General features: G+C 43.5%; 1 protein-coding gene across 5 annotated transcripts in view; it reads left to right on the top strand.

The window, feature by feature from the left end:
• The first annotated feature begins 13,024 nt into the window (after nt 1-13,024).
• The window catches only part of IKZF1 (IKAROS family zinc finger 1), a 69,126-nt gene continuing 67,372 nt past the window's right edge, over nt 13,025-14,778 (top strand). The window contains exon 1 of one of the 5 annotated variants that reach the window (XM_054191014.1): nt 13,025-13,163. The gene's annotated coding sequence lies outside the window, so the exon portion shown is untranslated. Of the gene's footprint in view, nt 13,164-13,487; nt 13,507-13,634; nt 13,739-13,835; nt 13,916-14,158; nt 14,612-14,778 lie in introns of those variants that run through there. The other 4 variants (XM_054191015.1, XM_054191011.1, XM_054191013.1 and 1 more) reach the window with 4 other exon arrangements.

Below are 14,778 nucleotides of genomic sequence, written 5' to 3'. Positions count from 1 at the left end.
AATAATCAACATGGATTGTTAGCTGAAATTGTAATTGCAAAAGCACCTTGCATCTTATTTTGGAGGGGGAGGGGAGAGAGAAGAGGTCCAGCACAGAGCCCAGAAGCCTCCAGAGAAAAAGTGATTAGAGAACAAGAGGGATTTCCAAAATGCATGATGAAGGTAGGAGGAGAACCAAAAATCAGCACTGGTTTTAAAGTCATCAAGAAAATGGAGTCCATGTGAAAACATGCAGACAGGACAAGAAGGAAAAGAGTGCATAAGTTCTGGCTCTGTAACTTGGTTGGAAAGTGATCATTAGAGATTTTGACCAGAGCAGCTGGAGGTAGTGGGGAGAATATCACTATATCTTTGCCCATACTGATAACACTTCACAGGCATCTGGTTTCAGCCACTGCGTAAGACAGAAGATTGGGTTAGGTGGTCCTCTGGTCTGACCAAGTTCAGCTGTTCTTAATTTCACTGGAGTAAAAGGTGCAGAAACTAGATTAGACACTCTAGGGTGGAAATGGGATACAGAAAATCTTATCGTTGCTTGCAGACAGTACACTCAGTGTGTTCAGATATGAAGGGGAAATGTAGGAGGTAACTGGACAGGCGAGGGAAGTCAAGGATGGGAGAGACTGCTGCAGAACTGGCATGGGAACAGGGAGATGGATTATACAAAAAAATAACGGAGGCAGTGAGAATGGGTGTGAGAGACATTGAGGGATGATAGGGTGGATAGGGTTACTGGGGAAACTGGAAGAATTAAAGGAAAATAATTGCAAAATTCCTATGCCTGTGGGAGTGGTGAAGGAAAGTTGCAGGACATGAAGTAGGCAGAGTGGCGCTATTGGGAATGTAGAGGTCATACTGGGCCAATTTGCAATTGTTACCTTTGCAAATTGTGAACAGAAATAGCCCAGTGAAGTCATCTGTTAGGGTTCACCGTTTTTATTAATAACAATGAAATTATGCATGCAACATAAGGAATGTTACAACTTGCAGTGCTTTGGTTGAACAGCCATACACAGAGGTGACCAATTGCTGCAGTGTCCTCAAAATAGGTAAAAAAAGTGTGATTCCCTCAATGCTTTCCCACTCACCCTGGGGGCTGCCGGATGGGTTCCTCTTCCTACACCCCCGCAGCAGCAGGAGCTGCTCACCCTCCACTCAGTCTCCACCTGCCTTGCTGGGTGCGTAGATCGCTTAGTCCTGCGCGCTCTCATTCAGCGCTCATAAATCCGGGGCATTAAAAAGGATTGGCAAGTGCTGGAAGGTGTGTATTATACTTAGCAATTCCAATGGAAACAATGTTTTGGAGCACTATTTCCCCTGAAATGGCCTAAGGGATTTAGGAAGCCTGTGCCACCATACACTAGCCTTGTTTTAGGTGGTCTGAAGATTCCATCCTGGCAAAAAATGGCAGCCTAATGGCAAACTAGTCCTAACAAGAGCACCTTAATTTGCTACATAGCAGTCAATCAAAACCATCAAATCCATTAAGATCTCAACTCACTTGGGGAATACAAATGTCAATATAGTGGCATAAACATATCAGGTGAATTCGGAGGTGGTTTCACCTGGCAGTACTAGAGATTGAAAATCAAGGTTTCCCCTCAAACACCAAACTCAGCAGACAGCTTCTGCCTTTGGTTTTGTATTATTGCAGTAGGAGAGAAATGAGAACCCTAACTGCGGTTCTTTAGAGGGTAAAAGTAGTATTTTGTTACTTTACCTGGTTATGCATTGATAAGATACATTAAAAGGTGTGTATGTTCATGAGTCTTTTTACTTCCCCTAACTTAATGTAGTTAATAATATTAAGTTACTTTATTTTTGTAAAGCATTTCTGTTCTTAAATTTTCAAAAAGTGACAATGCTTCTGATACTTCTTTCTTTTCCAAATTCTTCATGGGGGGAAAACAAAAAAAAAGGAGCTGCCAGAATAACCGTAAAGGGTTTTATTTAGTTTGTTGGTGGGGTTTTGTTGTTTGTTGGGTTTTTATATATATATATTTGAATAGTATTCTTAACTTTATTTCCTTATGCATTTTTCCTTGAAATATTAGTTTTCAGATTGAGATCTACTAGGCCAAATTCTCACTTAGGATAGATCAGACTAGCACTTTTGCAGCTGGCTAGTTTGCCTTACTGAAGTGTGGAATTTATTTATGTGATGGAGTATGGCAGTGGTGAGTTTGGGTTTTGTTTTTGTTTTTTTTTTTACTAATAATAACCTGTAGCAGCAACCACAAGAGCAACAAAGTGGCAGGAAAATCTTTTGTAGTAAAGGATTTCTGCGTGTATTTGGAATAGAGAAGAAAAAAGGTGAACATTTGCAGTTTCTGAAAATGATGATGTTCTGAAATAATGGCCAAATTCTCATCTCCTCTCTTACGTCAAAGTCAGGCTATCAGTTGCAACTGAACTAGAGCTTGAAGATATATAACCACAAAACAGGTCCCAGGGTTCCCTATTGTTCATACCTGTTTAAACATATACACAAAGAAATACTCCAAGAAGTTAAAATAACAAAAAGTAGACAGAGGTATGTGGAATATTGACTGATTCAGCTGAGTTCAGCAAGAACCATTGTTTTCTGATTAGAAAACTGGGTCATATATGTGGATGTTTATTATATTAGCTCAGCAGATGTGAGTGATAGTATTTTCTGAACCTCATATGCAGCATTCTACATGTTCGGTCTGACTGTTTTTTTTAAAACCCTGAGCCCCACAACTATTGGAGGTAAACAAGAAAAATGTTCTCATTTACTATATACCCACTTTTATCCAATTATGGGCCAAACGTTTCCTCTATGTAAGAATAAGTACTTATTGATTTAAGAAGAAACAGGCATATTGATCCAAAGAGAAAATACACTGTACATGTTGATCAATATTTACCTTGCAGGACAAAACATCCTGATATTCACTTCAAGGCATCAATATATACATATTACTGCATGTTTGTGTCATTAAGTCAGGTAACTGGGCTGGATTTCCATCTAGCAGTATAAACTTTCTTAATGATTATTTTTCTAGTCAAATATTAGTCTCTAAAGGGAAGAAGGAGTTAGAGAACCAGAAAAAGAATAATTGTTCACCTCTCTTGAGATAAATAATACTTTTCATTAAACACAGCTGATGCCTATCAAGAGCCGCTAGACTGATTATATAATATAAGCAGTGAGAAGTCCTCCAAATTCCTCCTAAAAGTATTTACCTGTAGCAAGGTAAAATTGGAAATCTAAGCATACTTGTCTGAAGATATTTAGGTGCCTAGCTTGTAATTAGTTCTATGTCAATGAACTTGTACAAGAAGGAGCTGTTTCCTTTTCATTTCCAAAGACGGAACGCGTCTGAGTTCCCCGAATACCTTTAAAAATTCTGCGCAATCCAGGCATCACTGGCTCCTCTCTTTCAGCCTCGCCGCAGGCCAGGGGTTTCTTCTTGCTGGAATTCATTGACATAGAGCTAACCATAAATTATAAAAAGATAAACTAATTATAGCATAATGGGGCAGTCATGGTACACATTTTTTTTCTCTGACATTTCTTTTCTGTCCCATAATAGCTCTAACACTGGGCTAATCATTTTTATTTAAATGTTTTCTTTATGGCTAATTTCACCCTAATATCACCAGTCTCCACCTTGAGTCTCCTGAGGCACTCGCTATGAAGGACACACCCAGGGAAGGGGCAGCCATGGGACAAAGAGAAGCTGTGACAGCTACACAGTTAATATATATTCTTGACATGATCAACTCCATAATAACAATGTATAATACATGTTGCGTCAGGCCAGAATAAATAACATGGTCCTCCCTTCAAACTGCCTGTATTGTCTCTCCTCTAAAGAATATGCCTGAAAGCTGTGGATCGTTTCTGCATGACTTTGCCCAGGTGGGGCCATCCCTAAGCCTGCCCGTAGCTGAAATTCATGTTTAATTTCTCATCACCTTGTGTCTTAGTTACCTCTCGCCTTGTCTCTCACCTTTGTCAGAGACAAGCTTATCCTGTCCTGTCCTGTTCATGTCCATTCAAAATGCTGGAAACATCAGTGCCTTAGCACATGGTTTGGGAGCTCGTGTCTACTCCTGGCCCTCCGTCCTCACTTTAGTCTAAGATTTTCTTTCTATATTTCTGGGAAGCTCTTGTATCACTGACCACTGTCCCCAGGCTGCTCATTCTCTTTTCAAATTGACACTTTCTCTGGTTACTTGTGAGGATAGGAAGGACGTGTCTTTATGTCCCATTCTGGCTACTCCATTTTGTCCCTTGAACCAGCTTGTAGCTGTTGTTCCTACAAAACTTGATAGCAACCACAACGATGTTGTGCTTCAAGCCCCAACCTATTGATTTGCCTGATAATATTTCACCGTTTCCTTGCATTCCCTGAGCTGTGTGTAGGTATTGGTTATTCGTTGTCTGATTAAATATAGGTCATGAGCTGTTTGCACACTGTCACACATGATGGAGTCCTAGTCCCTAAGTGGCATCTGCTTGTTTTCAGGTAATGCAAATAATAAAAACAATCTGAAGTATGGCCTTTTAGAAGCCTAGGTTGTAGAAGTCTGGTAACCTGACAAAGGGGCGTGCTTGCACCCGGATGAAGGGAAGGCCAGTTCCAGCCAGCTCTAAGATGGATCCGCTGCTGGCCAAAGCTGAGTCTATCAGCAATGCTGGTGGCATCTCTGTGATAACATATTTAAGAAGGGGTAGAAATTGCTGTGCAGCAGCTGTGAGCAAACATGAGAGAAACAGCCCTGCAGACACCAAGACTAGTGAAGACAGAGGAGGAGTTGCTCCAGGCTCCAGAGCAGACATGGCCCTGATGCCCATGGAGAAGACCATGGTGAAGCAGGTTGTCCCCTCAAGTCCATGGAGTACCTCAGTGGAGCAGATATGCATGCTGCAGACTGTGGAGGACCCTATGCCACAGCAGGTGGATGTGCCCTGAGGGAAGCTGCACTTCGTGGAAAGCCCATGCTAGAGCAGGCTCCTGGCAGAAACTGCAGACCACGGAGAGAACCCCCTGAAGGAGCAGTTTTTCTGGCAGGACCTGTGTCCCTGTGAGGGACACAAGCTGGAGCAGTCTGTTCCTGAAAGACTGCAGCCCGTGGATAGGACCTATGCTGGAGCAGTTCTTGAAGAACTGCAGTCCATGGGAAGGACCCATGTTGGAGCAGTACATGAAGGACTGCCCCATGGGAGGGCCCCCTCACTGGAGCAAGAGAACACAAGAGAACAAGAGGAAGGAGCAGCAGAGATGAAGTATTAAGAACCAATGACAACCCCCATTCCCCATTATTCTGTGCCACTTAGTGAGGAGGAGGTAGAAGAGTCAGAAGTGAAGCTGAGCCTAGGAAGAAGGGAAATGTAAGAAAGCTGGTTTTAGTATTATTTTTTTATTTCTCACTATCCTATTCTGTTATTAATTGGCAATAAAGTAAATTTATTTCCCCAAGTTGAGTCTATTTTGCACATCATGGTAGCTGGTAAGTGATCTCTGTGTCCTTATCTCAACCCATGAGCTTTTTCATCATATTTTCTCCCCCTGTCCTGCTGAGGAAGGAGAGTAAGGGAGCAGCTTGGTGGGCACCTGGTAGCCAGACAAGGTTAATCCACCACAAGCTCACAGCTGGCGTGTCATCTGACCAGCTCAACGTGAAGGCAGAGAAGCTTGAGTCTGCCCTGTAGACGTGCCCTTATAATGGATTCCTTTATCACACTTCCTGAAATTTTCAAAATGTATATGGTGTCCTCTGAATACTCTTGTGAAATAAAGAAGTATTAACATCGCCATTTTCTCCAGAGAATTATGGTACAAGGACACTAAATGGGTCATCCCAAACTGCACAGTGAATACTGTCTAAGCCTCTTGCTTGTAAACTGCAGCACTAATCTCCAGAGTTGCTTTATTGCTCTGTTTTTTATAGAAGAAAGCTCCACCTTTGATTCCTTAACAGAAAGTTTTAACTGCTATTAAACACCAAAGGTTTACAAGTGATAGAGATCACAACGGCACTCTGACCACAACGGCACTCTGACCACATACCTGTCATCATTAACTACAAATAAGACAATCCAGAAAGGAGATGTACACTCTCGGCTATATTGAAATACATTGGAATAGGAAGGCACAAAAATATGGAATTTAGTTACTTAAAATTGTTTTGTTTGTCCAGACTCAGGATATTTGGCACATGTGTGCGGCAAGTATCAGAAGTATCAGAATCACTAACTATATGCAGGGATCTTAATGGACAGTCTCCTGAGCAAGGTGAGACCTGTAGAAGATGGTAGACCTCATAGACACCAGTGTTGTTTTCTAGGGTGAAATAAGTATACTTGTTGTAAAGCTGAATTGAATTTTATTAGTAGAAATGTTCAGTGAAAGCAAATATCTCACAGAATGAATACTAGGTTCACTAGAATGTGGATATTCATGCCACTTTCTGGCAGTTCAGAAACAACATTATATGATTCACATAACTAAATAAAAGAATTTAATGTCGAACCACGACGCAAAGCAAGTGTTCAGAGATCTTCACTGAATAACTATGAGTAATAAATTAACTGCTCATTGCAGGGGGGTTGGACTAGATGACCTTTAAAGGTCCCTTCCAACCCAAACTATTCTATGATTCTATGAACTTGGAAAAATCAGGATTTGTTTTGAAGATTTCGCAAACAGGGAAGCTGGATCAATCCCTCGGGTATTAGCAGTACTATTAGTAGTTTACTCTTTCTGAAAATCAAGCGTAACACATTTCTGAATTTTTCTAATCTGACTTCATTAGGGCTTTGTGATTTAAAAAAAGACTTTAAGAGATGGATTTAAAAGAAAATGTAAAAGCAAACCTCTATGACACAACTTTCCATTGCTTTATGCTTCTTAGTAGAGAACATTGCAATGACAGCAGACGTGTTTCATTTCACCTTTGCCAGAGGAGCAGACAGATATCTACTTTCAAGTTTTTTAACCTGTCCACATGAAGTTTTAGGGAGTAATTATAACAGTATTTGAGGAAGAGGATGAACTATTCATTTGCCAGTCGAGTATCATTCTGAATTTCTAATGTCATCCTTATCTTATTAAGATTAAGGCCATACAAAAATGGACCTATGTCTTTTTCCTATTTCCAGCTACCTTCTCAGGTAGGATTAATTTTGGCTGCTCTTACACAACTCTGTTAGTGAAGAAATGCCTGATTAACAATGTGGATCTTGGAATAGATCCGGTATCTTACTAGACTCAGGGACATCTTCGTCTCTGCCTGGGTAGATTAGGTCCTATCCACTGTGATCTTCACCCTGTAGACATAAAAACATAGCACCCCCCTGATATAACGTGTGTGCAAAAAAACCCCTCAAAATTTAAATTCTTTGAACTTCAGATGCAATAGTAGCACAAAGGAAATGTGATAATCCCTCTTAGTTCAGCCTCTTTTGTATACATAGAAAAGTTTTACCCCTCTTTTTCAAAAGGAAGATGACTTCAGAAATTTTAACTGAAGTACAGCTATAGCTATACTTTATGAATTCACAAGTTTGGAAGGGATCAGTAACAGGACTAACATGATAGGGCATTTCTCTATTTAAATTCATATATAGATTTAATGATCTCTGAAAAACAGATGATTGCCTTTTTCTAATCACAGGCTCTTGAGATCATCTTGTCCAACCTCCCCCTAGCAGGGTCAGCCAGAGCTAGTTGCCCAGGACCACGTCCAGCTGGGTTTTTAATATCTCCACAACCTCTCTGGTAAACCTGTTCCAGTGTTTGAACATCCTCTCAGTAAAAAAAAAAGTATTTTCTTGTGTTCAGGTGAAGTTTCCTGTGCCTGTTGTCTCTTGCCATACCAGTGAGCACCAGTGAGGAGAGCCTGGCTCCCTCTTCTTAATTCCCTCCCTTCAAATATTTACACACATTGATAAGATCCCCTCGAGCTTTCTCTTCTCCAGGCTGAACAGTCACAGGTCTCCCAGCCTTTCCTCATAGGAAGAATGCTCCCATCCCTTCATCGTCTTCATTGCCCTGTGCTGAACTTGGCATGTTTTCCCTCATGTCTGATCAGAGTTCTGGAAACCTTATGGATATGTATTATTACAGAAATGATTGTGGTCCTGTTCTGAGGCATTTTAAGTAAGAGAAATAACAATTAATTCTAAATTTGTAACTCTGACTAAAGCATTTCTGTTCTGACTTTTAATATTGGAAAACTAGAGTAACTATTGGACTTCAGTAGCTGTCTCTAGATGTAACTGGAGGTTGAATTTTGTGTATATTCTATGTAAAACTAGCTACAGAAAAGAAGCATAAACTAGACCAAACATTTAAAATAGCTGAAGCAGCAAAACTTTTCTTACATAGGCCATAAGGGGCATTTCAGAACAGGGAGCCAGAAGTTTAGTTTCAGTTACATTAGACTAAATCCTTCATGCCGTGGTTTTATATGCAGAGTAATTGCTGGGCGGTCTTTGAAGCAAGAAGTGTGGTTCCTGCAGCTCTTTAGTTGTATCCCAGCTGAGGCTGCTGTTGCTGACAGTAGCGCCTTAGTCTTCTGTAGTGAGAACTTTCTTATTGTAGAAGGAAATCATGTCCTTCCCTCCTCCCCTGACACGCAGATATTACTGTACCAAGTCCCTGACAAGACTGATTAGCCTGTAATCAAGAATGCCCCATTCTGCTAGATAGGCTCAGCAATTCAAGGTGCCTGAGAAGTGAGAAGTTGCAAGTAAAAGCTCCTGGATTTGTCCTAGGTGTGCATTTAGCTTTGGTCCAGATGTGACTATGAGCAGCAAGTTTTAGAAGGGACGCTTTTCAGCCAGTGATACGATACAATGTGTGGGACTGATGATGTCTTTGGTACGCCCCTTCCCAAGTGTTTTGTGCCTGTGCATGTGTGTGCATGCATGTGTACACCCATAACCAGAGTGTTTATATCCACTAACATGGTAAATACATATAAACTTGAGATGTTCCTTGCTGAACAGCAAATGTAATTCAACTTGATGGTTCCACTCTAGTTGGTCAGTCACTGGTCGTACAATATGTACCTGTCCTTGATGCCAAAAAATATCTGCAGTCATATTCAGCCTATTACATCCCCTCACTGTAAAATATTTTTCTACCTTTTTTAAAAAACAAAAACCCTCTCTTTTCATTTACTTTTCCTAAAATGGAAAGAAGTTAACAAAGACACTGATGATAAACTGTTATTTTTTTTCTCCCCTTTCACTGGCAAACAGATTAAAATCTCACATATCTGATCAGCTGTCATCCACATTTCCATGCATTATCACAAAAATTATTTATCTTGTGTTTGTGAGTGTCCGTAAGGCCCTAAGAGTAAGGTAAGAAGCTCACAAAGAAAGAATCGAGAGGCTGAGGTACAGAAAACAACAAGGGAAGCTTTCTGACTGTACACAGGTGATTCAAAAATGGTAGCAGAGTAGAACTCAGTAGTAAATACACAGACTGGAGAGAGCAAGGGACTTGTAGTTGAGTTTAAGGAGGTCAGTAGAGAAAACTTATGTGGGAAAAAAGACTAGAGGCAATTCCCTGAAATGCTTATATGTAAATGAGAAACAAGAATGACAGGAGAGATTGAGTAAAGGACAGCAGGAAGCCAGTGCAAGATAAGTTAGGAGAGAGGTGAGTGATAAATGTGTTGCAACAGTGGCTGAGGAGTCAGCACAGCAATGCAAAGAGCAAAATGACGTGAACAGATTGATAGGAAAGAAAGATGATTTTGGTGGTGATATTTTGTATTTATATGTCAGTATTTCCCATAATGTGTAAGGAGAGGAAACCATGGACCATGGAGAGGTTTTTGAGGTAATAGCATTTGAGCTTTGCTAAAAGGTGATAGAGTTCTTTTCTGAAGTTAAAAATCTGACACTACAGTTCAATGGATCAAAACATATAAACAAAGGAAGATCTATTAAATGTTACACATGTGGAATGGGAACAGTGATCTGTGTTTCCTATGTTATATTCAAATAGCTGCCGGTCAACTGCGTAGTGTGAGGTCCATGACATTTTCTTAAGCACTTCTGGCATTGCCAAGTAGGAAGAGCCATCTGAGAGCAAAATAGCACTGTGAGGGGTTTCTCAGAGCAGAGGAACTAGGTGTGATAAGGATTTGTGAAACAAAGCTGGTCACACAGTATTATAGTAGAAATCATGGTTTGGGAGAGGTTTCTAGCTGTACAAAACAACAACTATTACCGTTTTTTGCTTCTGGAAATTTACCATGCTTCAGTTGATGAATCTTCACCATCCTCATCTTAAACAGAACTTCCATTTTCCAAACTGAATGAGAACTACTCACCCAATAAATTCACAGTCCTGTAAGCAAACCTTCTGGATGCTGTGCCCTGGCCATTCTCTGAAGAATTAGGACTACAGCATAAATCTTGTGGTGGAAAGGCAAGAGGAGCACCTGCCTGCTGCACTCCAGCTGATGTGGAGAATATGCATCCTCTGCACTTAAAACTTTTTTTGTTGATTCTCTATTTGCAAAACTTTTCTGTTGTATTTTTGTATTTTAAGATCATAGAATCATAGAATGGTTCAAATTAGAAGGGACTTTAAAGATCATCTAGTTCCAACCCCCCTGCCATGGGCAGGGACACCTCCCACTAGACCAGGCTGCTCAAAGCCCCATCCAGCCTGGCCTCAAACACTTCCAGGGATGGGGCATCCACAGCTTCCCTGGGCAACCTGTTCCAGTGCCTCACCACCCTCACACTAAAGAATTTCTTCCTAATATCTAATCTAAATCTACCCTCTTTCAGTCCAAAACCATTACCCCTCATCTTATTGCTCCACTCCCTGATAAGGAGTCCCTCCACATCTTTCCTGTAGGCCCCCTTTAGGTACTGGAAGGCCGCTATAAGATCTCCCCAGAGCCTTCTCTTCTCCAGCCCGAACAACCTCAACTCTCTCAGCCTGTCCTCATAGCATAGGTGCTCCAGCCCCCTGATCATCTTGGTGGCCCTCCACTGGACCTGTTCCAACAGGTCCATGTCCTTCTTGTGCTGAGGACTCCAGAGCTGGATGCAGCACTCCAGGTGGGGTCTCACCAGAGTGGAGTAGAGGGGGAGAATCACCTCTCTCGACCTGCTGGCCACACTTCTTTCTTTTTCACCTGCCTGGTAATGGACTAAAGCAGCGTGAATGTGGCATGCTGTCCATTTTGAGGATTCAGGTTGGTAAGACTGCTGTAGAAAACAACAAATGGGAAATGGTAACACACAGCAGTAGAAACATTGTACCTCCTGCGATAACAATTACTATTTGTATTTAAGAATGAACCTGAAAGAAACCATTCATTGTGCAGCCTTGTTAGATGCTTCCCACAATAAAACTGATAGCAATGGAAAAGTTTCTTTAGTAGATTTAGTCTGAGATAAGATTTAGCTAGCAATGAATTAGACAACTGTAAGGCCACTTGGGATTTTTTGCCATACATTGCGCTACCTTATATCCTTTACAACTCACTTTGGCTCATCCAAAATTCCCGGTGATGTCAGCGGAGATACTGCAAGAAAAGGATTCTAGAATCTGGCTCCTCAGGCAAGTGCCTAAGTGTGTATCTGCAGTTATACCTTAACGGATCTGCTCGAACTAGCACTAGCCTTGGTAGGCATCACTGGGACAGTGGACCTTTCTTCAGACCGCCCACTGCTGCTGTCCTGGCAAGACACTTGCCGCACACCAGAGCAGGCTGCCAGCAGTCCAGCAGTGGGTTCAGTGCTGCTGTGACTATACTGCTAGTAATTCTCAAGGGCGTCAGCCATAAAAGGATCTTCACAACATCTTTTAAATCCTAAGAGCTCCTATGAGCTGTTAACAAACCTCAGTGCAGCGACTTGCAGAAGATGCTTAACATCTCACAAGATTTTACTTCAGTGGGCTCAGCTCACACATGTCCAGCAACTTGATTCTGACCTTAAAATTCTCATCAAATGTTTAATGAGAAATCATGGCTTGCACAGTCTGAGTCTTAAATCTGTCTTTAAAAATACGTGCCAAATAAGCTCCCCCCAGTAGGCTGGAACACGCTCAGAGGCACTGGCCTGCGGGTCGTGCAGCAGCGGCAGCACAGGAGAGCAGCAAACAGCTCCTGAAAGCACCGTTCCTCGGTGGAGTGTCGGTCCTTTCACTTCAGAATATCTGGACGCACATATCTGTGGAAGGTTGAGTTCACCAGCTTCTGCTTTTCAAGAGGGTGGTGGGTGAAGCTCTCCCTGCCTGTATTTCCCCATCTTGCTGAGGCACAGCTCTTTGGGGTTATTTGGAAAAAGGTACTAACTGCTAAGCGTATGGTGGCACCTTTTTGTAGATTTTTTTCCCCCCTTTCTTTCTTTTTAAAGCCGGGATGTGATTCTACTGATCAAATGCTCTTGTTTCCCTGTATGCAAACCTGCTGGAAGACATGGGAGTATTCTGGAATAAATAAGAGGAATAAATAAGTCTCTGGCTTTCAACCCTATCAGATCCATAAAGTTTGCTTATAAGTTATAGTAAAAGCAGGGTTCTGCATCTCTGTCAAGATGCAGTGAGGGACATCAGAAAATTGAGAGGCACTGGGTATACGTGGTTCACCTTGAGCATACCCAGGGATTGTCCTAGCTTGTAAAGCACACAGCAATCACATCTGCAGAGCTTCTCCAAGGGAAGCAGTGCCTGAAATAAATCCCCAGGTACAGTCTTACCATTTCTGTTTTAAAAGAAGCCCAGCTTAACATTGGAGACCTCATTTTGTTGTACAGTATAAACTTATAGTAAGTAGTAGACGACTTGTGTCCCAAAGAGCTTGCATTATAAGGCCCTGACCTTTCCAATACTTACATACTTGCTTAACTTTGTGTCTCTGAATTGTCTCTTTTAAGACAATGAGATTACTCACATGCATAAAGTTATGCCTAATTTTTTTTGTAATATGAGAGCACACAGAAAGATAGGATGTGAGAAAGGAAGTATCATTGTCCTCATCTTGCAAATGAGGAACTGAAGCACAGCAAAAATAAGATCCTGATCCTCCACAGCGTGTATGTGGGCTTAATTCTTAAGCATACAACTAATTTCCATCAGGTTCACCGTGCCCTCTGGACTGAAGTGTAAGGTCTGGATTTCAGCACCTGTCTCTGCCACTGATTTTAAGTAAGTTACTTAAGTTCTGATCCTGCGGCGTTAAATTCAAGTGCTTAAAAAGCGTGGGACGCATTTTGCATGGGAGGCGAATGACCAGGTTGAGGTAAAGGGGGATGATCTGACCCCTCCAACCTCAGCTCCGAGGCGTTACAGGTGGATGTCTGCACCCGACGGCGTGTGACACCCAGCCCTACCGCCGTGTCCGGCTGCTGCCTGCCGTGCCGGGAGACCTCGGAGCCCCGCCGCCGCACCAACCCGGGCCCGGCAGCTCCCGGCGGGGCGGGGGCGGCGCCGGAGCCCGGACCCTCTCCCGCCTCCCCCGGCTCGGCGTCCCGGTAAAACACCTCGCCAGGTAAAACCCCTCCGCGGAGGTCGCCCCCCGCCCGCCGCCGTCCCGGGCGGCGGTACCTGCGGGGCGGGGGCGCCGGCGTGCGCGGGTGCGGAGGGCGGGAACGGCGGGGGAGGGACCGGGCGCGGAGCCGCCGCCCGCGGGGCAGCGCCGGCACATGGAGCGGCGCCGAGCCGCGCCGCCACAGCTGCCGCCCGCCCCGGCCCCCACCCCGGTCCCGGTCCCGGCGTAGCAGGTACCGCGGGGCGGGGGGTTCCCGGGCGGGCACCTGCCCCAGCCCCCGGGGGCGGGCGGGGGAGGTCAGCCCTGAGCGGCTGCGGCGCGGGGGTGCGGAGGGGCTGCGCGGAGCCGGCGCTGCCGGGGAGAAGTTGCCGGGAGCTTAAAGTGGGAGACAGCGGGGCCCGTCAAGCAGGTCGTCCTGTCCCTTTCTTCCCCGTCCCACCCGCTTTTTATTTATTTTTTTTTTTTTTAATTGAAAACATTGCGCCGCAGTTGAGATGTGATCCAGGCGTTTTGGAGCGCTTCCTTAGAATTTCAGGGATGAGCAGCCGTAAGGAGCTGGTCGAGAAGGGGTGTTCATTGATTCAGAGGGGAGGGAAGCGGCGGGGCGGTGGGAGCGTTGCCCCCACGCAGGAGCGGGTGCGGACCGGTCTGTTTTCGTCTCCTCGAGTCGGCTACAGCACTTGGGTTCATTCAAAGCCTGACTTCACACTGCTTGCGCCTGTAATTTGCAGAGGGGAGGCAGGTATGGAGGTTGTAGTAGCCATTAGGAACTTGTAAAATTAGCAGCCCCGGTGTGCTTGAGGGGAACGGCGTTAGAGGAAAAGTTGCTGAGTTCCCAATAGCGGTGCCACCAGAAGTTTTTTCTCCTTGCGATACAGCCTGTCACAGCTGGAGGTTTTCTTTCACCCTGCTCCGCGAAGTTACCCTCTCTGGGAAGGGACGGTTTCACTCTGTAGTCGTCATTAAAGAAGATGCATGTAGTTAGAAACTGCGTGTGTGGAGAAACGACTTCCCACTGCATTAGTCGATTCTAAGGAAACTTTTAATTTTGTGCTTCGAGAAACCTGATTGCTGCTTGGATTACTTTTCTACCTTGGTCTAGAAGGTATGGTAATGCTGCCAGATGTTGTGAAAAGCATTCTGCTTCCAAAATTGTTAAAAGTTAATAATACTGCTTCAGAAAAAAATTGTAGGTTAGGATTGCAAATTATCTCCAAAAAGTGATGTTTTATGGAATGCAAGAATTTTTAGACTGGTATGGCCACTGGCTTA

The sequence above is a fragment of the Rissa tridactyla genome, chromosome 2 (genome assembly GCF_028500815.1).
Source record: "Rissa tridactyla isolate bRisTri1 chromosome 2, bRisTri1.patW.cur.20221130, whole genome shotgun sequence".
NCBI classification, from domain to species: Eukaryota; Metazoa; Chordata; class Aves; order Charadriiformes; family Laridae; genus Rissa; species Rissa tridactyla.
The sequence above is the reverse complement of the archived record's forward strand: the minus strand, read 5'-3'. Positions and strand labels throughout refer to the sequence as shown.